The sequence below is a fragment of the Nannospalax galili genome, unplaced genomic scaffold (genome assembly GCF_000622305.1).
Source record: "Nannospalax galili isolate Female #2095 unplaced genomic scaffold, S.galili_v1.0 scaffold117, whole genome shotgun sequence".
Lineage (NCBI taxonomy): Eukaryota > Metazoa > Chordata > Mammalia > Rodentia > Spalacidae > Nannospalax > Nannospalax galili.
In genome coordinates, this window is record NW_008341422.1 from 2,628,112 (window position 1) to 2,642,961 (window position 14,850).

At 44.2% G+C, this 14,850-nt stretch overlaps 1 long non-coding RNA gene across 1 annotated transcript in view; it reads left to right on the forward strand.

Annotated features, from left to right (window-relative positions):
* The window catches only part of LOC115071026, a 32,865-nt gene extending 25,125 nt beyond the window's left edge, over window positions 1–7,740 (forward strand). Inside the window, exons 2-3 of the long non-coding RNA XR_003850119.1 lie at window positions 6,059–6,229; window positions 6,589–7,740. This is a non-coding gene — a long non-coding RNA (uncharacterized LOC115071026). The remainder of the gene's footprint in view (window positions 1–6,058; window positions 6,230–6,588) is intronic.
* Window positions 7,741–14,850: the final 7,110 nt, after the last annotated feature.

Below are 14,850 nucleotides of genomic sequence, written 5' to 3' on the forward strand. Positions count from 1 at the left end.
TCTCTGGAAAAGCAGCCAGTGCTCTTAACCACTGAGCCATCTCTCCAGCCCCTAGAGCCTGTTTCTTAACCCAGTGTCTCACCCATAGGAAAGGCCCATATGCAAGATTCCAGCATGTCACTGCCAGGCCCTTAAAGGTAAGGCAGTACCTCATTGCTCTATCCCCTAAGCCCAGCCGAATTCCTGAGGAACTCGCAGGAAGTATTCATTGCTGGTGACCTTCTTGGTGGAGGGACCTGAGCCACCTCTCTCTGAGTGTCCTTGGGAGGTATAATCAAATTGGAAGAGGGACAGTACATTCCACCAACATTATCGTTTTGTTTCTCAAGGCCTGCCTTTACCCGCACTTATCCACCACACTCCACTCTCTGTTTAATGGGACTTTGTCATTTACTCCTCTTTTTCCAGATGACAATATACTAATAAGTGCTTCGAGGGATTTCTAATTTGAAATACACTAGCTGAATGTGGTGGCACACACCTAATTTCCAGCTGGAAATGGAGTCAGAAGGATCAGGAGTTGAAGGTCATCCTCAGATACTTAGTGACCTGAGGCCAGTCTGGGCTCTGTGAGACCCTGTCTTAAAAACAGACATTAAGATATACCAGAAAATTGCTGGACATCAAATAGGTAACGAGAAACGATGTACATTCCCTGCACTATCATGGCCAGGCTGTGAAGTGAATTAAGACATGAACAATTTCATGAGAGTTTATGGACCTGCCTAAAAGAATGGGCTTGCCCAGGGGTGAGCCTCCAGGTGGGGGAAGCTGACACCCCCCAAATATTGACTGGGCCTCAGCTGAACTTTCAGTTTTTTTTCTCCACCTTGACACAGTTTTTGAAAGTGTAAAACAATTGCTGCTGCAGCTACCTACTGAAGGCCTCATTAAAACACCAAACAATACAGAGCCGCTGGAGTGTGGAATGAAGCAAACCAGGGGCCTAAGCTTAAGATCTGTCTCCCGATTGAATACAAAATGGTAACAGGACACGAGGTATTCTGACAGATGGAGGGGAAGGCAGGCCTAATAAAATAGAATTTTATTTTCTAATGAACCCATCACATGCAGAAAATGAGAAAGAACTGACCAGGTGGGAGGGAGGAGCTGATGTTGGCAATGAATTCATAGCTTCTCTTAAAGTGATTATTTCGAGAGAAGAGACAGGGGCAGAGGCTGTGGGACACACATCGAGAGGTGATTCAGTATGCGTGCCTTCATTTCTCATTTCTAACACATCTTCGAGGAGCGTGCACGGCAGGGGTGGTTCTTTCTAAAATGTGAGCAGGGAAGATGGCCTCTGAAACTTCACTTGTTCTATCAGGCAACGGGTGCCCTATTTAAGATGGGTGAATGGGCAAAAATCACGTTTTTGAATTATTTTTCCCAGTGTGAACAGAGCTGTAGGAAAAAAGGCCACCCCTATCCCTTAATCACAGGTTCTTAACTGTTAGCCCCCAGGAAGTAAAGTACAAAGGGAAATTAACTTCCGTGATAAATATTTAAGAAAAACATTCTTTAATTGAGTTAGAGTGGAAGTAAACGTGCCAAATGGAATTTGCGATAACTGGCTCGATAGGTTTCTTGCAGATACAATAGGAGGCAGAAAACCTGCTCAGGTTTTTGTCTCTTCTGTCATTCACCAGGCTTAAGCATTCTTCCCAGACTCAGAGAGAATGCAGACTTGGTAATATCTCGATGAAATTACAGAAAGACAAAAGTAAAAGGACCCATTTGGTTGAAGCTTGTGAGCTGGCAGGTGTACCTGTAAGCCAGGATAATAACGGAGATGCCGTGCAAGTTTGGCTAGGGGTTTAGGGGATTGTTGCCGAATAATAAACTGTCCTTGAACGTTCTGGTCATTTGGTAACAAAAGACTGCTAGGGTCCCTGGATCCTGCTTTCTGGTCTTGTTGGAAGTCGGCCATTGTTACAAATGCTTATGCCGCGGGCTTACCTCTCCAATGCTGGATGTCCACATAGTCACCTTGAAAACTGAATATGAGGAACGGTTTATATAAAACTCAATCTGGCTACCCTGTCCTTTCTGGGTCCTCCTCTGACCAGCCTGTGACTTTCTTCTCCAGTGATTCCACATCATTGTCCTCCTCCAATTCCCTCCACCCCGTCTCCCACCCTGCATCTTTCTTGCTTCTTTTATGCCCCCCATGTGTGCTGACTCTCTCGTTCCTCTTCTACTAAATTATGCTCTATTATTTCCGCAGCCTGAAGAACTCACAGCTGAAGCATCATCCCTAACCTTATTTTGTATTCCTAGCATGTGCTGTAACCTGTTTTGAGTTTTATTTGCCGCCAAGTTGCTGACACAGCTCCAATTTTGTTTTCCTATTTTGATTGGGTAGGAGTGTTCATTACTGTGGGTACCAGACACGGAAGAAAAGTCATTTTCAAAAGGCACAATTTACACCTTCGTTAAAGGGCTTTTTTTGTTTCTGAATGCTGCCCATTTAAATTCTAAAACATTACAAATGTTCAAACATATTACTTTTTTTCTCTTGGAGAAAAAAGGTTTTAATGAAAATTATAGCGGACCAATATAAATGCCCTATTAGGCCTCTTATGGCATACTTATGATGGCTGGTCTCTCTTTGTGTGTCCTGACTGACCAGCCATGTAGGCAGGTGTGGAAGGTCTAGAAGCCAGGGGTTTGTAAGAAATGATGTTTTCAAAGCCCAGTTCAGCTTTGCAGTAATCAGCCTTCCTGGGGACACCTGCTTCATTTGTGACTGTGAGGAATGCCTCTTTCACATTAAGCATCTGTCTAAGAACTAGCTTATATGTCCTTAAGGAGGAGGGAACCCCTTAATGGGACATGAGGCTTCCAGGGAGCTCTCCCACAAAGGAGAGCACAGGGTGAGGGAGGCTTCCCACTTCTCATCTCTGAGTCTCAGACTCTGCTTTGGGAAAGATTTAGCTCCATGGGACTCCTTTACCCTAAACCTTCCTGAGCGCCACAGTCAGGGATAACACACGAAGCACAGAGGTTTCACTACCTTTGCATTTCATATAAACAATAAACAATCATTTGTGTAAGCATGCCTCGTACGATATTTGAGGCATATGTAAATGGAAAAAAAAATGCCTTTTATTTATTCAGAATCCAGAGCTAACTTGCCATCCTGTATTTCCATGTGGCATTCTGACACCCTTTGGCACAGTACAGATGGATACAGGTTTGAACATCTGAGGCACTTTTGATGACTTTAGTCTTTCTGCCTTATTTTCTCCATATGCACTAAGTCTGCTCCCTCACAAAGCATGGGTTATTCTCTCATCTGACCCATTTCTTTGCCATTTTCTCTCCCTAGATTGCTCAAGACTGCTTCCTCAGGGAGGCCGTCTGGAACATCCAACCTGAAGCAACGGCTTGCTCCAGTACTCTTCTGTGTGGACCATGCACCAGTACGAGTAGAGGTCCTTCTGAGAGCTGTGTGTAGCATTTCACTTGCATCCTCTGTTCTTCTCAGAGGACACCAGCCTTTACATAGCAGCCATCTTGCCTCATGGCTCCTCGTGTGCAGAGTCCAGGGCTAGGCCATTTCTATAGTTGGTGATCACAAAGTTCCTAGTGATTTAAAAGGGGACTCTTGGACTGGGGATGTGGCTTAGTTTGTAGAGCACTTGTCTAGCATGGAAGAAGCCCTGGGTTCCAGCCATAGCACCATGTAAACTAGGCATGGTGGTACATGCCTATAATCTCAGTACTAGGGAGCAGAGGCAGGAGGATCAGAAGTTCAAGGTTATCCTCAACTAAGTTAGAAGTTTTAGGCCAGTCTGAACTACATGAGGCCCTGTTTCATTAAATAAATATTAAAATGTAAAAATAAAATGAAAGCAACTTTTGATTGTCAACAAGCAGCTTATGACGGTAGCTTTAGCTTTCTGACACGTGTTTCCTCCTGCATTTCGGGAAGATGACTCAGGACTTCCTCCATATCATCAGTACTGGGAAGACAGACATCTGATGACCAGTGTAGGAGCCCAGCTTATTTCCCACAGATCCGTGAATACAAAACCAAAGGTCAGATCATGTGAAGAAGGCACTTCCTCTCCCTAACACTCAGTACCTCCTTTGAAGGAAGGCCCAGCACCTCGTCATTTCTGAGGATCCTGAGGACATACATTGTCTTGCAGAAGCGTAGGCATCTGGTGGCTGAAGTGCATTCTCTATGAAGACAGGAATATGGGACACAGTTCTCTAAAGTGTGTACCATTTAAAACTAGATGCTGAGCTTTCTAATGAGAATTTCAGGGCTAACAGCAGCATCAACTCTTTAAATCACGGCTAACCAGGAGGGACTTAAAAATGACAGCGAGCAAAGCAGCTGGTGAGCAGGTGGTGGGATTCTCTTGCTAACCTGGGGTGCTGTGTCATGGCCCCTGGGAAATACCTCTTGCCAACCATATTGGCATGGTGGTCTGAATTTCAAAACAGTAGAAAAGTTTTTTTTTCTAAGCGGGAAACAACAGAGGAATGGTGTAAGCTTTCTCTTTCTCTGAAAACTTGAAAACATTTCCTTTTGTCTTTTTCTTTTCCATATATGGATGCCCACACCTTATGGGAGGAGTCACCCTGTGAATTGGGACTTAGAACAGACTGGGAAGCAAGAAGCCTCCTGCACATAGCCTTAGGAACCTGCTTTCCATGGTGGTTCCTGTTGCCCCACAGTGAAGATGGTAGGGTGACTGTTGACCCATGTGCCGGACCTGGGGTCTGTACTGACCTCCCAGCACTGCCCAGCACTCCTGTCACTGAGTCTGCAGGTCAGCCATGTGCTCTCTCCTCACACTCACATTCCAAGCTCAATTAGTAGAAGCCTGATCTTATATCCTCACTACAGCAGCACATTAAAATGTCCTCGAATAAACCCTGGATTAGCATGTGCCCAGACTTTATCTTAATTGTCGATTAAGATTAATCCCTCCAAGAAATTCCCTAGAGCTGCTTTATCACCAGGAGGGTGAATCCTTCCATATTTGGGGTTACCAGTTCTACTTAGCTTCCTTGACGAAAACGGAAGACCCAAACTCTCTGGCCTTCAAGGACGGGCCTGTTTATTGCTCCCTGACAATCTCCCTGCACGGCTCATTTGCACCTGAAGTTTGGGAGATAAGGCCTTGATCATCTTGACAAGCATTGAACACAGGTTTCTGGCAGGAACTTGGCTTTCAGTTTATCTATGGTGAACTTTGATGACATTCTCTATGCACCTGGTGTTGGGTTATTGTTCACAATGATTTACTTATGGAATGTTGTCTGTCTATCTGTCTATCCATCAGTTTTTTCTGAATCATTTGAGGGTCGGTCAGGTATATGTAGTAAGGTCCTTTAACCCTAAATACCTCCGTGTGCATTTCTAAAGAATAAGAATATTCTCTTTCATACCCATAATTATCAAATTCATAAATTTACTCGGGATACTCTATGTATGCCATCAACACTCATTTACTTTGAAATTTACTTCACTGAATAACATCTCAGGTATGCAATACTATACGGTTACCAGGGTCAGTGAGATGGCTCAGTGGGTAAAAGTACTCACTGCCCAGCCTGACAACCTGAGTTCAATCCCCAGGACCCTTCTGGTGGGAAGAGAGAGTAAGTACTTGTAAATTGTCCTCTGACAACCATGCCTGTGCACATGTGCAGGCACACAAATAAATAAAAATTTTAGAGAAAGAGAGGAAGGGGAATCTGATCATCAAAGGGGTGGGAATGGAGAGCGAAAAAACTCCCCATCTTGTACACACGCAGTTGAGAGACGAGACAGAATTTGGTAGAGGTCAGGCAATGACAAGAGTCCAGACTCAGGGTCTCAGGGCTAGCTTAGGTCTATCATATAGACATAAAGACCCAAGGGAGGTCAGGCCAGCTGCTGCTCTGGACATGTTCAGAGCCATCTGCCCACCAGATTTACATTCCAAATGCAGAGTTGAGAGCGCTGTTTTCAGGAGCATGCTTGGTGTTTACGCAATGGGGAGTAAAGCCTTGACGATAGCAGCACCCTTTCATCAAAATACCTCTTCTCTTCCAGGTTTACGATCCTGAACACTTATGAAATGGCCATCAGGGGAAGGAAAATCAGGGATGTTCAGCTACAATGTGAAAATCACTAAGAGGGGACATGGCTGAAGGTCCTTTGATAATCAGAATGTGCCTTCAGTCTGACCCAGAGTCCAGGAACTGGTGAACACTCACAGCCAAGGTATCTGGAAATTTCTTTTGTGTGTGTGTTCATGTGTGTGTGGAGGCCAGAGGTCAACCTCGAGTGTTATTTCTCAGTTGCCTTCCACCTTGATTTTTTGAGACTGGGTCTCTTTCTTGGCCTGGAGTTCACTAATTTGGCTAGGCTATCTGACCAGAAAGTCCCAGAGATCCATCTGTCTCCGCCTCCCCAGCACTGGAATTATAAGCAGGCACCACCTGTCTGGCTTTCTGAAAGTTGGTTCTGAGGACTGAATTCAGGTCCTTGTGATTATAAGGCAAACACTGCCAACGGAACTATTTACTTAGCTTATTTCTGGAGATTTTAAATGGAGTGTTTCTCTGTTTCATACCACACAGTTTCCCTGGACCAAATGGATTTCAACAGGGTATATGGTTAAGTCTGCATGGATCTATCGATATGAAGGAAATCATTAGCAGTCACCATCCAATACACAGCCCCATTCTGTGCTGTCTCCATCTGAGAATCTGCCTAGGCCAAAAGCCATTTCTGGAAGCTGCTTCATGCGGAGAGGTTCTTAAGAGATGCCCTGGAGGAATGAAGAAGTCCCAGCATCCTCCCTGAATTCCATGGCACATTTCTTCCCAAGGATCCCTCCCTAGGTGGCTGTGAGCATTACTGCTTCTAGTAAAGGAAGATGCTCCAAGAACAGAGGTGGCCCCTCTCGCTTCTCCTCCCTTCTTCACTAAGCCACTGTCTTAGTAGCACCTGAGAAGTATCAAGAGATATGTCATATCTAGGTCACTCAAATGTCTTACTACTGTCTTTATCTTTTATTCTTTTCCCTGAAATATCTGAGATGTGCCTCCTTTGTCACTGTATCTCAGAATGGACAGATGTCATCTGTGGGTTTTTTTCTAGAACATTCCAGTCTACCTCCACCCCCAACACAGAGATCTTATTTTCATACTAAAGCTGAGCACAAGAATTGAGGTTGAAAACTTTCTCTTGGTAGAAGCCACATGATAACCATGTTCCTTAGATTCTGTTACAAAACAACCATTGGCTTTAAGTGGAAACCTGAAAATTTAGGGTAATTACAGTATCAATTCATGATTACTGAATGCATTCCCTCAACTTCCTTTGTGACTGATATTTGGAGTCTATTACTGTAACCTTCTCTGAAAAAAGCATGTTGTCCCTGAAACTAGATGTCTGTGGGACCTGAGACATCCCACACCCCTGAAGCTTCTCAGCTATGAATCATGTGGCTGCCCAAAACCGGTTTACTCTCTTCTTTCTTCTGAGTTTTTCTCTCATAAGTTCCCTCCACTTGTAACCAGCTTCCAGAATACCTGCCTTCAGCCCTAGCAGTAACATGAGTCTGAATGGATGGGATTTCTATATTATTCTAGACCAAGCTACAAATGATCAGCTTCCCCACTGAGGCCCGATGGCAGTATTACGAGGCTTTAACTTGACGGGGGCTCACTTTGTTAATAGAATTCTCTCTTCAGTTGTTTGACTATGTTAATGTTGCTAGAAGAGGGGAAAAAAAAAAACACCCTCATTTTCCTATATGTAAGCCATTTTAAAATTTGTGTGTGCGTTCTCCTGAGCAGATCTGTTTCCCGGCCCCCCATGGAGACACTGCAATTACCATCTTCTTTTTATCCTTATAAAAACTAATATCTTGCTAGGCATGCTGCCAGCACTACTCAAGCTTAGTTCTGATAAAAATCCTTCTGGATATTTCTAGTGTAAGCTTTTCCTTGTTACTCATGTCATCCCCTGTGTTTTCACACTCCCAGGATGTATATATGCACACACACATGCATGCACACAATGCAGTTATGCCTACCTATGATCGAATCTAAGTCAACATATTCCCTCAGGAGAACAATTCTCTCTCTCTCCCTCTCTCTTTCTCTCTCTCTCTCTCTCTGTCCTATTAATGAACAGTATGTTGTTGCCGATTTGTGGGGAGCTTAATTTAATAAACATAGAAAGATGAATATGCTCATGGGCCATCAAACCTCTTTAGGTTTCAAATTACTGACATGAAGAATTGTCTTGTGAAGCACCCAGTCCTTTCACAGCTGGGTCGTTATGGAATAGATGTTGCAGGGGAACAGGTTCCTACTGTGGGCTTTGACTTCTCTGCCCTCTGCCTCCATCTCTCCCTAAGTGCCCCAGGAGGCGTCAGATCTGCAGATGTCAGCAATGCCTGTATGTGAACTAGTTCAACTTAAACTCTGTGGCTTCATCTCTATAGGCAATTCAATGGGAACCTGAAATTTTGTTGCAGGGCAAGGTATTTTGCTGGCTCAGTTAGAACTGAGTTGAGACAGCTGCCAAGACAGCAGGCCTGCCTCCAGGAGTAAGTGCCCTTCTATCTTCCTCTTCCTCCCTTGCTAGTCTTCCTAGACCTACTTTAGACCAAATCCTACCCTCTCAGCCCCACTCTCCCTGCTCCTGATGGGGGGAAAGCCCCAAATCAAAGCATAAAATTTGGGTTCAGTTGGGAATGTGCTTACTTTTCAGTGCAGGTGAACAGGAACAAGTCCTATCCCCCAGTCTGGGTCTCCTAAATCCATGGCAGACATTAATAATTGATCACAGATAGGATTCTTTCCAATTAATACCTAATGCAGCCCCCAAATTTTCACCACAGAACTTCAAGCAGTCACTACCAATCAACAGAGTTCACATGTGAGTTAAATTCCATGTACATCCCTGGGTTAAGACACTGAGCTTAGACACGAGGGCGTGAGACCAGCTCTGTTCCTTACAAATAGCATGACTCTGAGGCCTGAGTCCAGGTTCGGAGGAGTGAGTGGTAGTTATTGTGAGTTCATGATTTGTTTTTCTTTCTCTCTCTCTCTCTCTCTCTCTCTCTCTCTCTCTCTGTGTGTGTGTGTGTGTGCACAAATCTGTATGTGTGTGGGCACAAGTGTGTGGAGGTGTCTTCATATGTGTACGCATACAAGTGGAGGTCCAAGATTGATCTTGGGAATCATCCTTAATCATGCTTATTCATCCAGGTAGGGTCTCTCAATCGAATATAGAGCTCACTGATACGCCTTGTCTTACTGCTCAGCATATTCAGAGAGTCCCCCGTCACTACTTTCCTAGACTGAAACTACCAGTGGGCTTCTACCACCACGCAGCATTTACATGGTTTGAGGGATCTCAACTCTGGTCCTAATGCTTGGGCAGCAAGCACATAGCTGCTGCTCCAGCCAGAGCATAGGAGTTTTTATCTGTGCCAACCACTACCTAGTCACCGGATCAATAACTCTAGTTAACAGCTCTGGAGGCATTCAGTCCAGTCCTGACCACTCTGTTTAACTTGAAACCCGCCTCCCCTTATCCAAGCTCACCCTTTCTCATACCCTCGGTGTATCACCTTCTAACACACTGCACAGTTAGGTGACTGACCTCTGTCTATTACTAATTTTTGGTCTTCTCCCTGCAATAATATAAATTGCGCTAAGGCCCAGATTCTTGTTCATCTTACTGAATTATCCCTATTAGCTTGTTGGTTGGTCACAGGTGCTGAGGAAACACTAACCAGAGAAACAGGTGTTGTTCATCCACACAGCAGTCCTTACACCCTAAAGACGCCACAGGTCCTTTATGACAGCAGCAAATACAAACCAAGAACAACACAAAAGCAAAGGCCTGGCATACCTCAGTCCTCAAGAGCAACAAGGAATCCTGAGTTAAGGGGAAGCATGAAACGAAACCAAAGCCAGGAAAACAGGCAGAAGTCACAAGAAGCTCTGTGATATCACTGAAAAGTCCCTGGCCTGCTTTTCAGAAGACCCTGGAGGAAATCTCAGCTTAGCACAAACTGGCCGTGTGACCTTGATGTCGTCAAGCCTCTCTGTGCCTCAGCGCTCCATCTAAGTTAAACTTGATTCAGCTCAAATATTGACTGACTACCCACTACTACCTAAGTTTGATGGTTTGTGGGAGAGAAATTAAAATTGCATTTCCTAGACTAGAGAGTGGGTTTATTGGGTAAAGGCACCTGCTGCTAAGCCTAATAACCCTGAGTTCGATCCCTAGTGCCCACATGGTGGAAAGAGAGAACGGACTCCCACAAAGTATCCTCTGACCTACAGAGAGAGAGAGAGAGAGAGAGAGAGAGAGAGAGAGAGCGCAAGAGAGAGAGAAATGTAAATTAAAAAATAATAACTAAAGGAAATCTTGTGTTTCTTGCCTCCCCCTCCCTCCTCTAGTTACAGAGAGCCCTGGACAGATCCCATTTAAACATCCTTACTCAGCAGAGCAGGCATTTAAACCAAGAGGCGAGGTAGTGGGAGCCCCTCCACAGAGCGGAGGCCAGGTGTGCATCTCTAATAACCAAGTTGGAGACCCGAGAATCAAACAGCCATCTCGAGGAAATGAGAAATGAGCGAAATAGTGATAGTCGAGGCATGCACTGAACTGCTGAGCCAGGGGTGTGCGGATGCTGTTGCAAATGGCTTAGGAAGCATCGCTAAGGCGAAAGTGGGTTACCACGGCCTCACGAAAGCACATCTGGAGGGTCTCGCTGCTCTCCTGCAACCTTGAATATTGAACCCAGGGAAGGAAATTGACTCGCTGTTTAATCCAATAGTCAATACATACTCCTGTTGTATAGACTCCACTGAGTTAAAACTCAAGCCGTTGCCTCGGGCGAGAACAATCTAACCCACCGTGCAGGCCTGGTGTTCAATACACATCACAGCTAGGCGATTCTTCAGTAAGAAACAATTATCCCAAACTGCATCTGGTAGGAATGGTCAGTGCTCTGAGATCAAAGTGGCTAATAATTTTTGGATCTGACTTATTGAAGAGCTAGGCTCTAGCTTGTTATCTGCATAAGTTGTAATGGTTCTCTAATGAAATTAGGTTATTGTGATTTTTTTCCCCATGCTGAAGGAACTATACCTTTGTTTCCACATTCAGACAGAAACTAAACACCTCCAGGTCCATAGAGCCACCTTCCGTGAAGGCCTCTCAGCCATGCATACCCTTGGGTGATGTGTCAAACCTAAACCAGAACACAGCCCAATTACCAGGCTGGGGACAATTACGTTTCTAGCTGTCTTACTACTGCAAGAAAACAGGTTAAACCAGCAGAGCTGCACGTAAAATTATATTGAATATTCTGTTTTAAAAAAAATGACATTTGTGTGCATGCAGGTGCTTATAATGTATAGAGGAGCATGTGTACATGTGTACTGGTGGTGTGGAAGCCAGAGGACAACCTTGGGCGTTATTCCTCAGGAGACACCCACCTTAGTTTTGAGCGAGGGTCTCTCATTGGCCCATTAGGCTAGACAGGCTGGTGCCAGGGGTCTATCTGTCTCCACCTACAGTGCTGCATTTACAAGTACCCAGCTTCTTTACATGGGTTCTGGGGATCTGAACTCAGGTCCTCGTGTCTGTACAGCAAGCACTTTATCAAACCAAGCCATCTCCTCAGCCTTGAATATTCTTTAGTGCCTTACACCTAAACTCTTCTGCCTCACAGACTCTGACTTAAGGAAAGGCAAAGGATCAATGCTGAATTTTCTGAGAACTGATGGATTTCTTTAACAAAGAACAGAATCTGCCTATGGTCAGCCCTTCAGAGTTGGAAGAGATGTTTCCTGCTTTGCTTGGGGAAGATGGCTGGTCACTCTCGGTCTTTTCTTGCTTTGCGGTCCCTTGTCTAGGGTCTCATGAACAGCACCCTGCCTACTGGTGGAAGGCTAGCCATGTTCTCCTGAGTGTGGGCATCAATCTTATTACTTCTTACTCTCCTTCAGAGGGGAAGTTGTGACAGTCTGGCAGAATCCCTTTGAGTTTCAGGTTCAGACATCCCCAGAACTCAAAGTAAAAATGATACAGACTTAATAACAACTTCCCGGGAAGTCTTTGCAAGTTCAAAGTGGATTGTAAACATTAATTAATCAATTCCCCCTCTCAACACTGTGTGAGGTATGAATTAGTTCCATTTTATAGATGGGAATGGTGAGGTGGGGAGCCTGTGTGACTTGCTTCAAGTCTATGTGGAGGAAGGCATGAGCTAGCTGGATTTCTGTGTGTAGTCAGTCCCCCACCACCATGATAGGACCAGGAAGAGAGCTGCCTGGTATGCCTACAGTGGTTAATATGGTCACTTCCAGGTTGATTCCATGTCTACCTTTTCGTAGCTTTCCAGTCTCAAGGGATTGCCTTCTTCCAAGACAACCAGGAGGAGAGCAGATCAAGGGCTCGCAACTGGTCAGTTAGATGACCAAGGCTTCCTGCTTATTGCCTAAGAGCGCCCTGAATGCAGACCTGGGTTTGACCAGCCTAATAGGTATGTCATCTGTAAACTTGGTCATTCAGTATACCTGTAGCCAAGACAGGAGGGTAGGACTGTAAGAGTGTGGTGTGGCTCAAATAACATATGAATACATACAAATGTGTGTGTGTATGTGTGTGCGTGTGTGTGTGTGTATTGAGAGAGAGAGAGACAGAGACAGAGAGACAGAGAGACAGAGAGAGAGAGAGAGACTGGCTAATGGACCAACTCATTTTGTAAATTTTCATTACATAAATTAGTTTGCTAGGGCTGGGGAGGTGGCATAGTCAGTAAAGTGCTTACCACAAAAGTATGAGGACTTGAGTTTGGATTCCCATTACCCACGTAAAAATGTTGGGTTCATTAGTATGTGTCTGTAACCTCAGAGCTGAAAGGCAGAGATAGGTGGATCTCGAAGTTCACTGGCCAGCCTGCCTAGCCAATCAGTGAGCTTCAGATTTGAGAAGCCCTGTCTCAAAATGGGGAAGCAATAAAAAAGATACCTGTTGACCTCTGGCCTCCATGGATGCACATATATGGGCATATGCACCCACATGCATGTACACACCTGCTCAGACACATACATATACTACAGTTACATGCCCACACACACCAAAAATAAAAAATTAAGAGATTAAAAAAAATAGTTTTCTGGGACTGGAGAGATGTCAGTAGTTCAGAGTACTGGCTGCTCTTGCAGAGGCCCCAAGTTCAGTTCCCAGAACCCACATGGTAGCTAACAATTGTCCATAACTCCAGTTCCAGGAGATCTAATGCCTTCTTCTGGCCCCCTCAGGCATCGCATGCATGTGGTGCATTTACATATATGCAGGCAAAACACTCATACACAAAATAAAAATAAAAATTTTTAAATAAAAAAATAGTTTGTAATGTTAGTAGTCCATGTGTCTTTTACAAAAGGCAAGGTGCTACTCACTTTGTAGCAAACTGTACAAGGTTTTTTCAACCCGACCCTAGCCTTGGCGCTTCCCGTGACCTGGAAATGGTTCTATCTTTTCCCCAGGAATTGCTTTAAACTGATAATCCTGTATATCCTTTCCGTGGATTGAAACGTCATGGCACTGTCAACTGAGACCTGGATGGATTTATCTTTGTGGCTCACATGCACCAGGGAGGGTGCTTCAGCTGAAGAGCAATGACACTCGGATTTCAGCCTTCCCTTATCCATAACAAACAACGTATCTTTCCTAAACTCATTAGGGTTGCAAGAAAATCTTTATATATCTCAGAAACTGGGAAGCAACGGCACTCACACTTCACAGAACACACCTGAAGTGGCGTTAGGTGGGAAGATGGAGGGAGGAGGAGTTTTTGCCGAGAACATAAGGAATTTATAGAAAAACAGAGGGAGAAAGTTTTCTTTTTTTTTTTTTTTTTATTAATTGTCATACAGGGAATGGAAAGATTTGGCCTGGCAGATCTACTTGTTAGGGTCACTTTGGAGAACTGGGATCCAAACAGCAATCTCCCCAGCACAGAGAATGAGTGAACTATCAACATCAAACTCCTGTCTAGTTGAGCTGTACTGAATCTGGCTCTTTGCAACTGGGGTATAGTCAGTTGTTTTGTGGAGACAGGCCTGGGAGCCACGGGACTGACCTACAGAACAGAGTGCAGCCGGTGAACAGCAACATGAGAGGCATGCTGTCCATCAGGGGAAGAGATGGTTCCTTAGGACCCACCAGGTAAGCTTCTCCCTGGGCAATTGCTTGCAACAGCACAACTGTTCAGTTAGGAATTTGATTTTATTTGAGACTTTATATAAGAAACCATTTTTAAAACAAAAAACCTTCATTATCATTTTTATTGAAATGGACTCAAAATAATTTGCTTGATGGTTGAGCAGAGATAGATCACAGACCCCGAAATAACTGAAAATGAAAAAAGTAGAAACACAACTAAACAAAAACTATGCCACTCTATGGGTTGTCTACATCCACGAAACAGTCCATCCACTAAGGTGAGGGTACCCTGTGCCTTGGGAATTGCATGCTAGCCACGAAGTGGACATGGTACCTAAAGGGTAATGGTACCCATTATATTATTATTAATATTATATTAATTATATATATTATATTATTATATGTCCTCATAATGGTGAGGGAGAGGTTAGGGAACAAGAAAACAAGCTTTTAAATTTGCATCTTACCATGGGTCATACAATCCTACAAGGGCTTTTGGGTCTACGTCTCATTTTATATTCCTAATAACTTTATTAGATAGGTTCTATTATTGTGCCCACTTTATAGAAGGGGAACCCTAATCTTAGAAGGCATAAGTCATTTCTCAAAAGTTACAAGATTAGGTGGTAGAG